The sequence below is a fragment of the Saimiri boliviensis genome, chromosome 9, assembly GCF_048565385.1.
Source record: "Saimiri boliviensis isolate mSaiBol1 chromosome 9, mSaiBol1.pri, whole genome shotgun sequence".
NCBI classification, from domain to species: domain Eukaryota; kingdom Metazoa; phylum Chordata; class Mammalia; order Primates; family Cebidae; genus Saimiri; species Saimiri boliviensis.
Window position 1 is genome coordinate 114,852,922 of NC_133457.1, and position 13,682 is coordinate 114,866,603.

The following is a 13,682-nucleotide window of genomic DNA, read 5'->3' on the forward strand; positions in this document are numbered from 1 at the left end:
ACATCTTAGCACTTGTGCCAGAATTAACCCAACACTAGGGTCGTAGTTACTGAGATGGGGCACTGGGCAAAGCGCATTACATGACACGGTGTGCGGGAGGCGGGGAGTGTCAAGCTGGACAAAAGGGCCGCTGTGGGTATGTGAGGGGTTTCAAATCATTGTCAACTACAAAGAAACAATTACAAAGCTGCTTTCTGCTGCAAAGGAAAATGAGAATTTCAAAGATCTCAACTGTTATCTTCCTTCAGGCATCTACATATACTAATTTGGGCCCTGGTTTCCTTCTTACTGGTGATATCACCTCAGTGGTCAGGTAACTTCATAAAACTGCACATTTTCTTCCTGTATTTTTGGTCAACAATGGAAAAAAAAAAAGCTCCTGCCTTATCAGAACAACAAAGGCACTTGAAGAGAATGAGACCTGAGGAGTCTGAGTAAACCCCTCTCTATATCTGTATAATGCCTACGGCTTTCAAAACACCTGTCTTCCCAATCCCCTTCGAATGGCCAAATTGAAACACCCGAGTCCATTCCAAATGCCTGATTTAGAAATATTTTCTGAGTCCACAGGGAGTAATGCGGCGTTATTAGAAATGTCAGGTAAACCAGATGCTTTCTCGAGAGGCGCCAGCTCCCCGAAATCTCCAAGTGAGACAGAAGGCTTCAGATATGAATCCTTTTAGCGTGTATGCAGCTATAGGCCTGGATTTTCACGTGTTGGGCTCCTACAGGAATTGGCTAGTTGGGGTTGGCTACTGCTGCCCTGGGGAAAAGCAGCCCTCCCTCTCTCCTCCACTTCAGACCCTCTCCCAAAGCAGACATTCCCAGGTGCGTGTGGCGCTAAGGCAGTTCCCACGTGACACTGCCCAGCCTCCACTCTAAACCGACTTCCTCCAAGTCCAAGAGCAGGTGGCGCCATCAGATACTTCACTCGGGGCCTTAAAATGCCACCTCTATCCTGACAACGGCCACGTGGTATTTTTCACCCAGCTCATCACTCCTGAGCTTCAGATTTCAATATCTACCTGCCATGGGTCACCTCAAGCTTCAGAGGGACGAAAACCAATCTCTGGATGCTCGCCCTTCCCCCTCTGTCCGTCCCGTCTCACCTGTTCCCATTATGGGAACACACATTGTCTCCTTCCAGGGGTTCAGGCCCACCTCAGTGTGTTTCCTGATTCCTTGTTCACAGCCCACGTCCCATCCATAAATGCTTCTGGATCTACCCCCAAATAGCCAGAAACAACCACCCTCCGCTGCTCCCCCGGCCCTGCAGCAGGGCGATCCCACCGGAACTTCTATTGGAGCACGGCACTCCCCGTTTTGCTCAGTTGACAGCTCTAAAGTTCTGTAATAACCAAGACGTTTTCAATGTATCTGTATCTACTCATTCAAGTAGCACTTAGATCTCAGGTGTCACGTCGAAGGTCTTTCTCCGAACCTTCAAACACCGAACCGCATGGTGCCCTGTGTTAATATGGGGGTGGGGGGGCACACTTGTACTGTCTCAGGGGACTCAAGAAGCCAAGCCCTGTTCTGTCACCTTCTCGGAGAAGGCATCACATGATGTCTCCATCTGCAGCATTCAGAAGCGCAGCTTCCTGTTTAGTCATGGAGTTTCACTCTTTGTCAGCTGCACTGTGGAAGGCACAGGCAGGGCCTGCCTTCGTTCAACTGAGGCTTAAAATCAACTCGAGCCCAGATCACCACCAAACACCTTCCTCCTCAGGTGGAGGCTGCTCACTCTGCCTTCTCTAATCCCCACAGATCTCTCCGGAGGTGGTCGGGAGAGTCTCGTTTCTCAGGCCAAGTTAGTAAGGCAGAGAAAGATGGGTGACTTGTCCAGAAACAGCCTCCTAGCATTGGGTGTAGACCAGAGGTGGCCTCAGCTATGTGGGTACTAGCCCCAGGCTAGGGTTTCCCGAGCCTGGGGAAAGACCCTCTGGCTGCCCTGGGGACTTCTGTTAAAATGCAGACTCACATCAGAAGCTCTTGGAACACAAGAACGCCAACGGTGCCTCTGCCTCAGTCTCCCTGAGCCTCAGTTTCCTCAATCATAAAACGGGGGTGAGAACACCTCCTTGGCAAAGTCACTGTGAGGATTAAATGAGATAGGATAGGCCAGGCACGGTGGCTCACGCCTGTAGTCCCAGCACTTCGGGAGGCCAAGGCAGGCAGTTCACTTGAGGTCAGGAGTTCGAGATCAGCCTGGCCAACATGGTGAAACCCCACCTCTACTAAAAAATACAAAAATTAGCTGGGCATGATGGTGGGTGCCTGGAATCTCAGCTGCCTGAAAGGCGGAGGATGCAGTGAGCTGAGATGGTGCCACTGCACCCCGGCCTAGGCAACAGAGCGAGACTCTGTCCCAAAATAAATGAGATGCTATAGCTGGCTCATTGGCATGTGTTTATTAAGTCTGCAATAGCGTCCTCTAAAGATGGAGGAGAAAGTGACAAAGACCAGTCTAAAAGAGGCCACTCCAATAACCAAGAACACCATTCCATTTCCCTACATGTTTAAAAGGGAAGTCCACCCACTGATCCCTGTGAATGTGCTGGTCGGTTGTTGGTAATCTGGGGATGGGATGGCAAGAGAGAAGTTGGTATTCAGACTTACTACATGGTCTCTAAGTGTCATCTACAGATCCTCCCAAAGACACAGAGAGGGGTACCTCAAAAACCACAATTACTTTCATGCCAACCTAATACAAGGTTACGGCCTGAGATCTATACAGTGGCCTTGCATTTTTATCCCCCAGGCATAAAATGGTGAGTCATCCCACTGGTCCTATGGACTAGATGATAGTTTAGGATGTAAATTAGAAGTTTAGAAGTGGTTCACTGATTAATCAGTGGTGACAATTTTCATAAAAACACAAGGGTCCACAAATAGCCATCACAATCAAAAGTACAGACCCAAGACTCTGTCTCCTTGAGAAATTACACAACTAGCTTCCCGGACTTCTGAGATCACAGGCTCGCGCCTGTAAATGGATGGAATTCAAGGGAAACCCCACGTGCATCTCCGTGGTGGAGCCAGTGGGAATTAGCCACTGGTCTAAAGGACATCCACTTTTGGTTCTACAGTATGAGACAGATGTCCCCTCCTAGCCAGTGTAGGCCATGCGACCACCTTCTCTCCATTTTCTGCTTTTTTGCAATGATTGCACATCAACTTACAATCTAGGGAAAAACAATTGGTGACTTTCTCCAAACTAAGCTGCCCCACAGGGAAGGACCAACCAGCTGTGGAAACTCAGACCTGAACTGCCATTTCTGTTCCCCAGTTCAGCAGAATTTTTTCTGATTACAGGCAGCTAAGCTGCACCTCTCCTATCAGGCAACCACAGGCAGGAAAGCGTAAACAAACCACAGTTTACTTCCTTGGCCTTCAGCCAGTTTATCACCACCTCGGCCCCCCCTCCTTTGCTAAGAAACATCAGCCAACAGATCAAGCCCTGCAAAATAACGTGTTGCCTTTGGGGGAAAAAGGCAACAAGTGGAGACACAGGAACCAAACGGCTTCAAACCCGCAAATCAGCCTGTGATCACGAATGAGATGATAAAACAAATACCTGATTTTTGGGGAAGCCACATACCGTAAGTCCACTCTGGGGCTCTAGGAATTAACAAACTTTTTTTTTTTAAGATAACTATTTGAGTTTATGTCTCTTTGCTTATCCGTGAGAGATGGAATTGCAGGCAGGTAAGACTCTCCCAGGTGGATTAGCAGGTGGAAGCCGGGAGCAGAAAGATTTCCACCCTAACTTGCTTTGCTCATGTCACAGAATCATATGAAACTTCCGCCTCTTCTGGGAGAAGGTGCAACATCCCTGGCCTGGTCATAAAGATCTTTCTTCAAATACCAACATGGCCCCTGATTCTTAGAAATAATTCACTGGATATTTACTGAATCTTCCAGCCCAGTCTCCCCTTCACCCTCCCATCAGTTCACCTTCCAGATCATTCTATGTTTGCCCACATATGCCAGGACCAGCTCACAGCACAGCATCAACACGGGATACCCGACACACACACACACACACACACACACACACACACACACCCCCGCATTCTTCCAAAGCTCAGCTCAGGCCCGCGTCCTATAAGCAGGCATCCCTGGCCATGTCACACTTTCTTCCACAAATCTTTAGATCTTTTGTATTTTATGTCTCGGATTTCCCATAAGAGATGTCAACCATACTCCCTCCATGCTTTCCAGATTCAAAGGCAAGAGAAGCCATTAGGCTGCCTATAAAGACATTTCTCAAGGTTCAAGCAGGGACCAGGCTCTGTCTTCAGTTTCTCCAAGTGAGATTCACAGGCGTGGCCCTTGCGCTTACTGCTATCAACTCAAAGGCCACCTGAAGTGACCAGCAAGGACGGTGTTCATGGGCGACACTGTAGCAGGTGTTCCTAAAAGACAGTAGCTCCCAGAACACGCAGACAGAACCTTCACTCCTGACTCACCCCTTGATCAAATCTTTCACCTATATAGTCCCTGTTACGTACTGAGTTATGCCCCCGCCACCCCTGCCAAATTCCTATATTGAAGCCCTAACCCCCTCTGAGATGGTATTTGGAGATGGGGCCCTTGGGAGATAATTAGGGTTTGGTGAGGTCATGAAGGTTGGGCTCTCATGATGGAATTATTGCCCATAGAGAAGGGCCACCAGAGATCAGTCTCATTATCTCATATGAGGACACAATGGCAGAAAGGGTGACTGTCTGCAAGCCAGGACCTATGCAGGGCCTCTCCAGAGCCTGATCTTGACCCCCTGACCTTGGATTGCCGGCCTCCAGAATTGCAAGAAGATAAATTTCTGTTGGTTAAGCCACCCAGTCTGTATTTCATTACGCAGCCTGTGCTGACTGATACAGGTTCCAAGGTACATTCCTCTCCAAAGTCTTGGTCTCTGATCATGAGGTATGCAACTGGCCAGTAAAGTCACTGAGGTTCAGGTAAGTAGGCATCCCTGTGCTTTAGGTCCGGCATGCCACGGCTGGTCCATGGCAGGGGGTGAACAAGGAGCAGACCCTGATGCCCCCTACTGGCATACCTTTATGCAGTCTGGCTGACGTCCCCCTTTTTTCTCTGCATCTGAGTTCTCCTTGTCTGCCCGTGATCAGGCCCAAATCTCTGTTTCTTGCAGCCAACAGCTCCTCCCTTTCTCAGCTGTCCTGGCGAGGGGCTCACACCCTGGGGTCAGAGTCACAGGGACACACAGACTGCTGGGGGTCCCAGCTCTGCCACATCCTTTCATGGGACTTGAGGCAAATCCTAACCCTCTCTGTGCCTCCTCTGTAGAAGATGGGCAATAACTATTCCCAACTTCTAAAGCTTTTAGAGGGAACCAATGAGTCAATGCATGCAAAGATCTTCAAATGTGCAAGGCACATTGTAAGCACTCTGCATGACATTACTTGTTTTGGGAATCCGAGCCAATCTTTTAAGTCCTTGAGCCTCAGTTTTCTTGTCTGTAATATGAGAATGCATATACGTGGCACTCTGCCAAGCTAAGAAATAAAAAAACCAACGTATCCGCAGCTGATTCTATTAGCAGCAACACAGAGAAGACCCTTGTTAACAGACTGAATTGATGGGATGGCCAGTCCACCCTCTTCCACCAAAGCACTTTCACCTTGGAAGCTATTTCTGCATTTTCAGAGTGGGCGGGGCTGAGGTCAGCCATGCTCTCAGAGATGCGTTTTCACATCCTGCTGAGGGGGCCCCTCCCAGGCCTCCCTGTGCCCTGGTGCGCACCGACTGCGCTGGGCCGGCGACCTGCAGAGCAGAGCAGCGCTCTGAGTCACCGACACGCTCTGCAAACCAGAGGCCTCCGGAAATCAGCCCAGACAGCAGACTCGCACAGCAGCCCGCCGCCAGCCATTTTATGAGCAAGACCTCGGGGCTTACAAGAAAGATGCCACACCACGTGCCACTGGGATGAGCAGACGCGGTGATTCTGAGACTCTGGTTTCTAGTAAAAGGGGCCCACTGCGAGCAGAATGTGTCACTGGCAGATCAGTTTGTGGCCAGGAAGGCACCAAGTCCCAAGATGCCAAGAGGAGCTACCCGCCTCGAGCTGGACTCCAGGAAGAGGACAGCCGAGGCCGGCCAGCAACGCCCAACAGGCCATGTCCCCCAGATCAGCTTCCTGGCATCCTCTGTGTCCTCCCCAATCCAGCCTCTCCCGCTAGACTTCAGTGATGCCTTTCAAACCCCAAATCCACACACGACACGAGGCCGATAGAGCAGGACCAGAGGCTGCCACTCGGAAAGATGTGAGGCAGGCAACCGCGTTCACCTTGGGTTTCTAATGAGCTACGGGTGTGCAGGCACCGTGATTTCACGCATGTCATCTTACTGTGCCTCACCAGAGGTCTGTTGGCACACGCCATGTTCATAGAAGCTGACGTCAGACAGCTCACAGCCTCACAGGTGCTGCCTTTCAGCTGTGTGTGGCTCCTGGGGTCCTGGTTTTTATGGAAGGTGTAGCATGACTCAGACCACAGGACCCCCATATCTTGAAGCCTGTGACATTTTAATATCAACCTCTCACTGGTTGGTAATACCCTCATGAAGGGAGAGACCTCGTCTCTCTCATTTATTGCTGTATCTCCAGCACCTAGGACAGAGCCCAGCACATAGTAGGTGCTCGGTAAAAATCTCGAGGAATGACTGGGCAAAAGAATAACGACTACCTCCTAATTGATTGCATTTGCCCAGAATTTTTCCAATCAGGCCTGGCTTTCAACTGTCTCCCAGAGCTGGCCTGAAGCCCTACCAGGAAAGTTGGTGGCCAAATTGGGAATAGTCAGACGGGAGCTGACATAGCCACATGGAAGCTGTGTGCACCAGTGAGTGAGAATTATTCAATGTGCACGTCCTCCATTCACCCTCAATGAGCTCCTTGGCCAGTCTGGTTTCTGGATCCTTTTGGCTATAGAGACAGGCAAGTGAGCAGATTAAACAGGACCAGGTTGAGGCCAGGGAAAGAGGCAAATGGAGGAGGCAGGTGTGACAAAGGAGGTGGCATGGGGGACCCCAGGGTGCGGGTGCGGTACCAGAGGTCAGGAAAGAGGAGACCTGAGCTTGGAGCAGGGGCATTGGGGTTACTGAGGCAGCCCCTGTTGCTGCCTCCTCAGTGGCTCGGCTCTTCCCCGCAGAACCCAGGACAGAGGCCAGCCTGCCCTTGCCTCACTTCCCAAGTAGCTGGGAGGGGATGCAGGACATGGTGGTAACGAGGGAGACACCAGAGGACAGCCTCAGGGAGCCAAAGCTGCGGGGGGAGGGTGTGGGAGGAGCTGCCTCCCCTGCTTCTGGTGTTGGAGTGTGGGAGGGGAACCGGGAACTGCAGGGTCTCTGGATGTCCCGGAAGGCAGACACGGGCACCAAGAAAGGCGCGGGGCAGGGAAGGTACAGGGTCCCAGAGACGTTATGGAGCAGCTGACCAACCGAGATTCTTCTCCCAGCCCTGCCTCCCACGCTGTCGGAAATAAACCCCTTTACGCCAGGTGTTCTGTCATCTGTACATGAAACTTCCTTATATAGAATCACAGTTACCATTTTGTTAATTTCTATGGCACTTTCTACAAAGGATTTTACATACATATACATATGAGATGAGTCTCGCTCTGTCGCACAGGCTGGAGGGCAGTGGCACTATCTCTGCTCACAGCAACCTCCGCCTCCTGGGTTCAAGCGATTCTCCTGCCTCAGCCTCCTGAGTAGCTGGGATTACAGGTGCACACCACCACACCTGGCTAGTTTTTGTATTTTTAGTAGAGATAAGGTTTCACCATGTTGGCCAGGCTGATCTCAAACTCCTGACCTCACATGACCCACTTGCCTTGGCTTCCCGAAGTGCTGGGATTACAGGTGTGAGCCACCATGCCTGGCATATGCATATATATATATATATATATATATATATATATTTATATTTTAATCCTCAGAGTCACCCCATGAAGCAGGTATTGGCTGCCCCCATTACACAGATGAAGAAGCCAAGTCTCTGAGAGAGTCACAAACTCAGGTTCTGCAGCTGTTATGTAGCAGAGCAGCGTGACTCAGGCTCCTTGAAGATAGAAATTCATTTTTGCTCACCACCCATTCACAAGAATACACTTCTCTGAATGCAGCCCAGCACAAACACTGGTCCTTGGGAGATCCCAGCTTTTATCAGGGTTGAGCAGTAGAAATCGCCCACATGATACACAAGGAAAAAGGGGGGTAAGAGGCATCGTTGCTAGCTCTGGTTAACCTATGCCAGGAAGCGGGCATTGAGATTTAAGAAGCGAAGAGTGGCTTGGCCTCCTCAGGACCACTATACAAAGCCCAGTACACATCTAACAGGTGAGATGGGGCCAGGCACAGTGGCTCACACTTGTAATCCCAGCACTTTGGGAGGCTGAGGTGGGTAGATCACCTGAGGTCGGGAGTTCGAGAACAGCCTGACCAACATGGAGAAACCCCATCTCTACTAAAAATACAAAATTAGCTGGGAGTGGTGGCGGATGCTTGCAATCCCAGCTACATTGCTTGAACCCAGGAGGCGGAGGTTGCGGTGAGCTGAGATTGCGCCACTGCACTCCAGCCTGGGCAACAAGAGCAAAACGCCTGTCTCAAAAAAATAAATACATAAATAAAAATAAAGGTGAGATGGTGCTAGTATATTACAAGAGTTACGGCCAAGGCCTGGGCTGCAGTCAGGGTTGACTGGAGGCGCACCAGCTTGCTTCCATTGGCAGTGTTCAACAGAAGAGGAAACCGTGGCTCACTTCCCACAAACCCACCAGCAGCTGGGGTTTCCAGACCCCACGAGGGCCAGGCCTTCCTGAGGCATCAGTCTGACTCCGGCTTTGGGCCTGGGGCATCAGCAGCATATATAAGGCCTGCTCTCTAGAGAAGCTGTGATCTGAGCTCCACAGCGGGGCCTACCTGAAAGGGAAATGCAGGTCACTCCGGAGGGTGACAGGGGTGAGTGGCTTCCACAGCAGGTGCCTGGGTGATACAACCGCTTGCTGGCCGCCTCATCAGAATTCCATCTTGATTGACTCTCCCTAGCCACCTGCCAGCACCCACCCACCGTCAGGACCCAGGGATCCCACTTGGCCTTTAAGATTGAAGATGATCCGCTTCCCTGGCCTCACTCTCCCCTAGTCCCCAGCCTTCCTTACTATTCGTGAATCACACGAAGCCTGCTCATCCCCAGGGCCTTTGCCTCTGCTGTTCTCTGTACCTGGAATGCTGCTCTTGCCTTAGACATCTGCAAGGCTCTCTTGTTGAGATCTCTTCTTACCGCCCCCTCTGAGGTGCTCCCCTTACTGGAAAGGCCAGCAGGCCTCCATGCCACCTCATCGTGCCCTGTCCCCTAGCCTGCTCTCTCTTCTGACAGAGCACTTGGCACCCCCAGCTTTATCATTTCTATGTTTAGACTGCAAGCGTTAGGAGGGCAAGGACTTTGAGCCTCTTCACTGTGTTAGCCCCAGCAGCGAGCAGTCAACAGCTGTTGGATGAATGAATGATTTCACGAAACAATGGACAAATCAACGAACCAACTACGGCTTCCGGGTATTGGCAACCCAGTGGTGACTTCATCACGTGGATGTGGGGTGCCGTAGTCCTCACCTTGGTAGAGCAGATTGCAAAGGAAACTGGGAACGACGCTTCCCGGTCACAAAGAAGGAGCCAGGGCCTCTGCGCTCTTACTCAGGCTGCACTCCTGCCTGGCACCCCGTCTCCCCTTCTAACTAATGAAACCCTGGCCCCCAAATTCCAGAGGCCCACAGCCCCTAGGGCACCCAGCCCCGCGCTTGGCGTTCAGTAGGCTTATTCAACTGCTGAGCAAATGGGGTCAGGACAAGAATCGTGGAGTCTGGAACCCTAAGCCTTCACTGTCCACTCAGTCCAACTTAAAGAAGGAGAAATTGTTTCCCCATTTGTGACTATCTCCAGCCCGAGCTTATTTCATATGCCAACTGGGACATGGCTAGAAATGGCCCATGAAAAGACTGTAGCAGGAAGTAAGTTTTAAGAGCAGCAGATCCTCAGGAAACCTGAGCTGTTTAGAGACGGGAGGGACAGGCTCCCCACTAACGCTCTCCACAGCCCAACCCTGAGCATCCATCTGCTCAGGCCACTGAGTGTCAAGGGGAGGGCGAGGTGGACCACAGGGCCAGAGCCAGCTTCTCAGGCATTTACCACCCATGAGGCAAGATCTGGTGGCTGGGAAGAACAGTGAGCCTTCTGAGAAGTGGCTCTTTATTTCTGGTACGAAAGACAACTTCTAGCAGGCTTTGAAAAACACCATAAAAATTCAATACTGGCCAGGCATGGTGTCTCAAGCCTATAATCGTAGCACTTTGGAAGGCCAAGGTGGGCAGATCACTTGAAGTCAGGAGTTCGAGACCAGCCTGGCCAACATGGCAAAACACTATCGGAGAATCTCTTTGTGACATCAGGGTAGAGAAAGATTTTCTAACCCACTGCTTTGAACTGGCAGGAGCCTCCAAATCAGTCGGGAAGCTTGTAAAAGCACAGACCGTGGACCCTCCTGACAGAGTCTCTGATGCAGCAGGTCTGGGGTGGAAGTGGCGTTTGCATTTCTAACAAGCTCCTGAGTGACCTGATGGCACCTCATCCTAAACTACACCCAGAAAACTCACACCTTTCAGAAAACAAACGTAACTACACGAACATTTTCTATTCATCGAAAGGTACTGTTTTACATGTACCAGCTAAGTGAAAAGATTTAACTGTCTGACAGTATCAGACTTTGTGAGAATGAATTACGTATGTGTTGCTGATGAAGTGTCAACTGGCAACCGCTTCAGAACACTCTTTGTCATTGTCTACAAAAGTTGGAAGTGTGTACACCCTGTGACCAAGCAACTCCCCTGGTCTGTATAACCCTACAGAAAGTCCTCTGTGTGTAACCACCAGGAGACCGAGAAAGAACATTCCAGACAGCACTGCCTGTAACCAGAAAGAGGACAGATCCGGAAACAATCAAATGCCCACCATCAGCAGAACGGATCAACAGGCTTTCCAATGGAATCTTATGGAGCAGAGAAAAGGAAAGAATTGCAGCCAAAACAAAGACAATGAGCGAAATCTGTAAAGAAAATGAGGTGGCAGACACAGACTCAGGGGGGCAGTTCTGCTAAGCTGTGAATAAACAGGGCGTGTTTGAAACTGTATGTGGAATCACTGGGCATTGTGGCTGTGAAATCAGAGATAAGCCAACCATACCCACCTGCCTCCTAATGGAGGCACACGCCACCCTGATGGGACAGTCTTGCCAAAAGCATCGAAGCTGAATTGGATCAGGCCTCTAGATCCAACTGCCAACTTACAGGAAATACCGAGAACAGAGCCACGTGTCTGTCAGACAACGCTACGGGACTAGAACCCGCAAAACCTAGACTACAGAAAATTCCAGGACACCTGGTTTCTTCAGCACAAAGAAGGCAAAGAGACCAGATGAATGTGGGGCATGAGCAGACTAAAGAAACTGAAAAGACATCTCACACGAGCACCGTATCTGACCACTCCTTGAGTCCAGAGTCAAACAAACTAAAAAAAAAATCAAGAAATATTAGGATATTTATGAGACAGTTGAGAATTTGAACACTGAGTTTGTGCTAACAATATCACGGAAAAAGCGTTTAAGTCATCTTTTAGAGATACGTAACTGAAAGCTTTGCTGGAAAACATTTTCTCCAAAGAAGAGCTCAGAGGAAATGATTATCCTATTGTTCCTTAAGCTTAGGAGGAGGGGTGAGTACATGGTATTTGTGTTGTCACATATTTAAACATATTTATATGCATTTAATAAAAGCAATTTATTATTTAAGGAAAGGAAGACTAGGGAAAGAGAAAGGGAGGGAGGGAGAAGAAAGAAGGGAAAGGAGGAGAGGGTAAGAGGAAAAGAAGGCGATGAGGTAGGGATTGATTGGCAAGAAGGAGATGAGGTAGGGATTCATTGGAGAGAAGGAATACAAAAGGAGTCAGGTCTCCTTTGCACCCACCACACAAGAGCTGCTATTTTTGCACATCCTGGCACATGTAGAGCATTCTAACACACTTAGGGCAGGAGAATGTCACCTCTCAGCGAGACCTTCCTTGATGACCCTGTCTAAAGTCTTCTCACCCCCAGCACCCTGTTTCTTTTCTTCATGGCGTATGTCACCACGGGAAATATATTTCTCCACGGCATTTCTCTTTATTCCTCAACAGACTATAAGAACCACAGAGCAGGAACCTCGCTTCACTCACCCAGCACCTACCGATTTACCTGGCTGGGAGCAGGGCTTGCTAATGACAGTGGTGATAACGATGGCGGTGGTGGAGGTGGTATTTTCTATCTACTGGGTATCTACCCTTTGCCAGGCCTTGTTCTAAGAAACCTACATGGACTAAGCCACCCAGTGTTCACAATGACCCACGAGGTAAGCGTTATAACAATCACTCCCATTTTGCAATTCAGTAAATCAAGGCTCAGTGAGGTGAAGGGAATCGATCAGTTATGCAGCTACCACGTGGCCAAGCAATGATTTCCATGCAGAAGTTCTGGTTCCAAGGCCTACCCTGGACTCCAGCCTTGCTGAGAAAATTACATTTAATAGTAAAGACAGAAGCTTTTTGTTTACGCCTGAAGTGATCTGAGTTAACCACGGGAATTCAAAGAGAACCTGATTAAACCAACTTATTTCTCCTGCCATACTAGCCCCAGTGTTCTTTATGCGCACACACACACACACACAGAGTATAACTACACCTGGCCACACTACAAACCATAGTGCAAAGTACTGAAGCAATGCAATGGTTTTTTTCTTTTTGAGACGGAGTCTTGCTCTGTCACCCAGGCTGGAGTGCAGTGGCACAATCTCAGCTCACTGCAACCTCTGCCTCCCAGGTCCAAGCAATTCTCTTGCCTCAGCCTCCCAAGTAGCTGGGATTACAGGTGTGTGCCACCACATCTGGCTAATTTTTTTTTAGTTTTAGTAGAGACAAGGTTTCAACATGTTGGCCAGGCTGGTCTCAAACTCCTGACCTCAAGTGATCCACCCGCCTTGGCCTCCCAAAGTGCTGGGATTCCAGGTGTGAGCCACTGTGCGTGGCCTGAAGCAATACTATTTGCCTTGTTTTCTGCCTGGCACACAGTATGACTTGTTTTCTGTGTGGCACACAGTAGGCACTCTGCAAATGTGTCGAGTGGAACTGACCAAAATGCAAGGAATTTGGGCCGGGATGCCAACCTTTCCAAAACAGAGGTGCCAACCTCAGTGAGGAAACATCTCTATTAAGAGACCCTTGAGGGTGAGCAAGCCCCTTTTGGAAATTCAAGGCCCCCACAGGAGGGGGCCCTAACCCCATTAGTCACACCCACCAAGCAGAAATTCCTCGACTGCTTTCCTTCCAGCTCCCCTTCCAGCCTTCCAGAGGGGACCCTGAACAGCTAAGAACTCTGATAATAAGAAACCAAGGGCTGTGAGATCTGGAGTATGAATTTAGGAAATTCCTTACAGGATAGGCCTGGCCAGAGCCTATCTCGGGGTGAACCCCCACGACTGGCACACTCTGGCCTCGCACAGCTGGGGGCAATTGGACTGGGGAAGGGGCCCAGGACCAAAAGGGGTGGCCCTCTTGGATGGAGCCAAGCCACCTGCGTT

The 13,682-nt window shown here is 50.0% G+C and overlaps 1 protein-coding gene across 5 annotated transcripts in view; it reads right to left on the reverse strand.

Annotated features, from left to right (window-relative positions):
• Nucleotides 1-13,682, reverse strand: part of NFATC2 (nuclear factor of activated T cells 2) — a 180,071-nt gene that overhangs the window by 11,558 nt on the left and 154,831 nt on the right. The gene's annotated exons all lie outside the window — the stretch shown is intronic.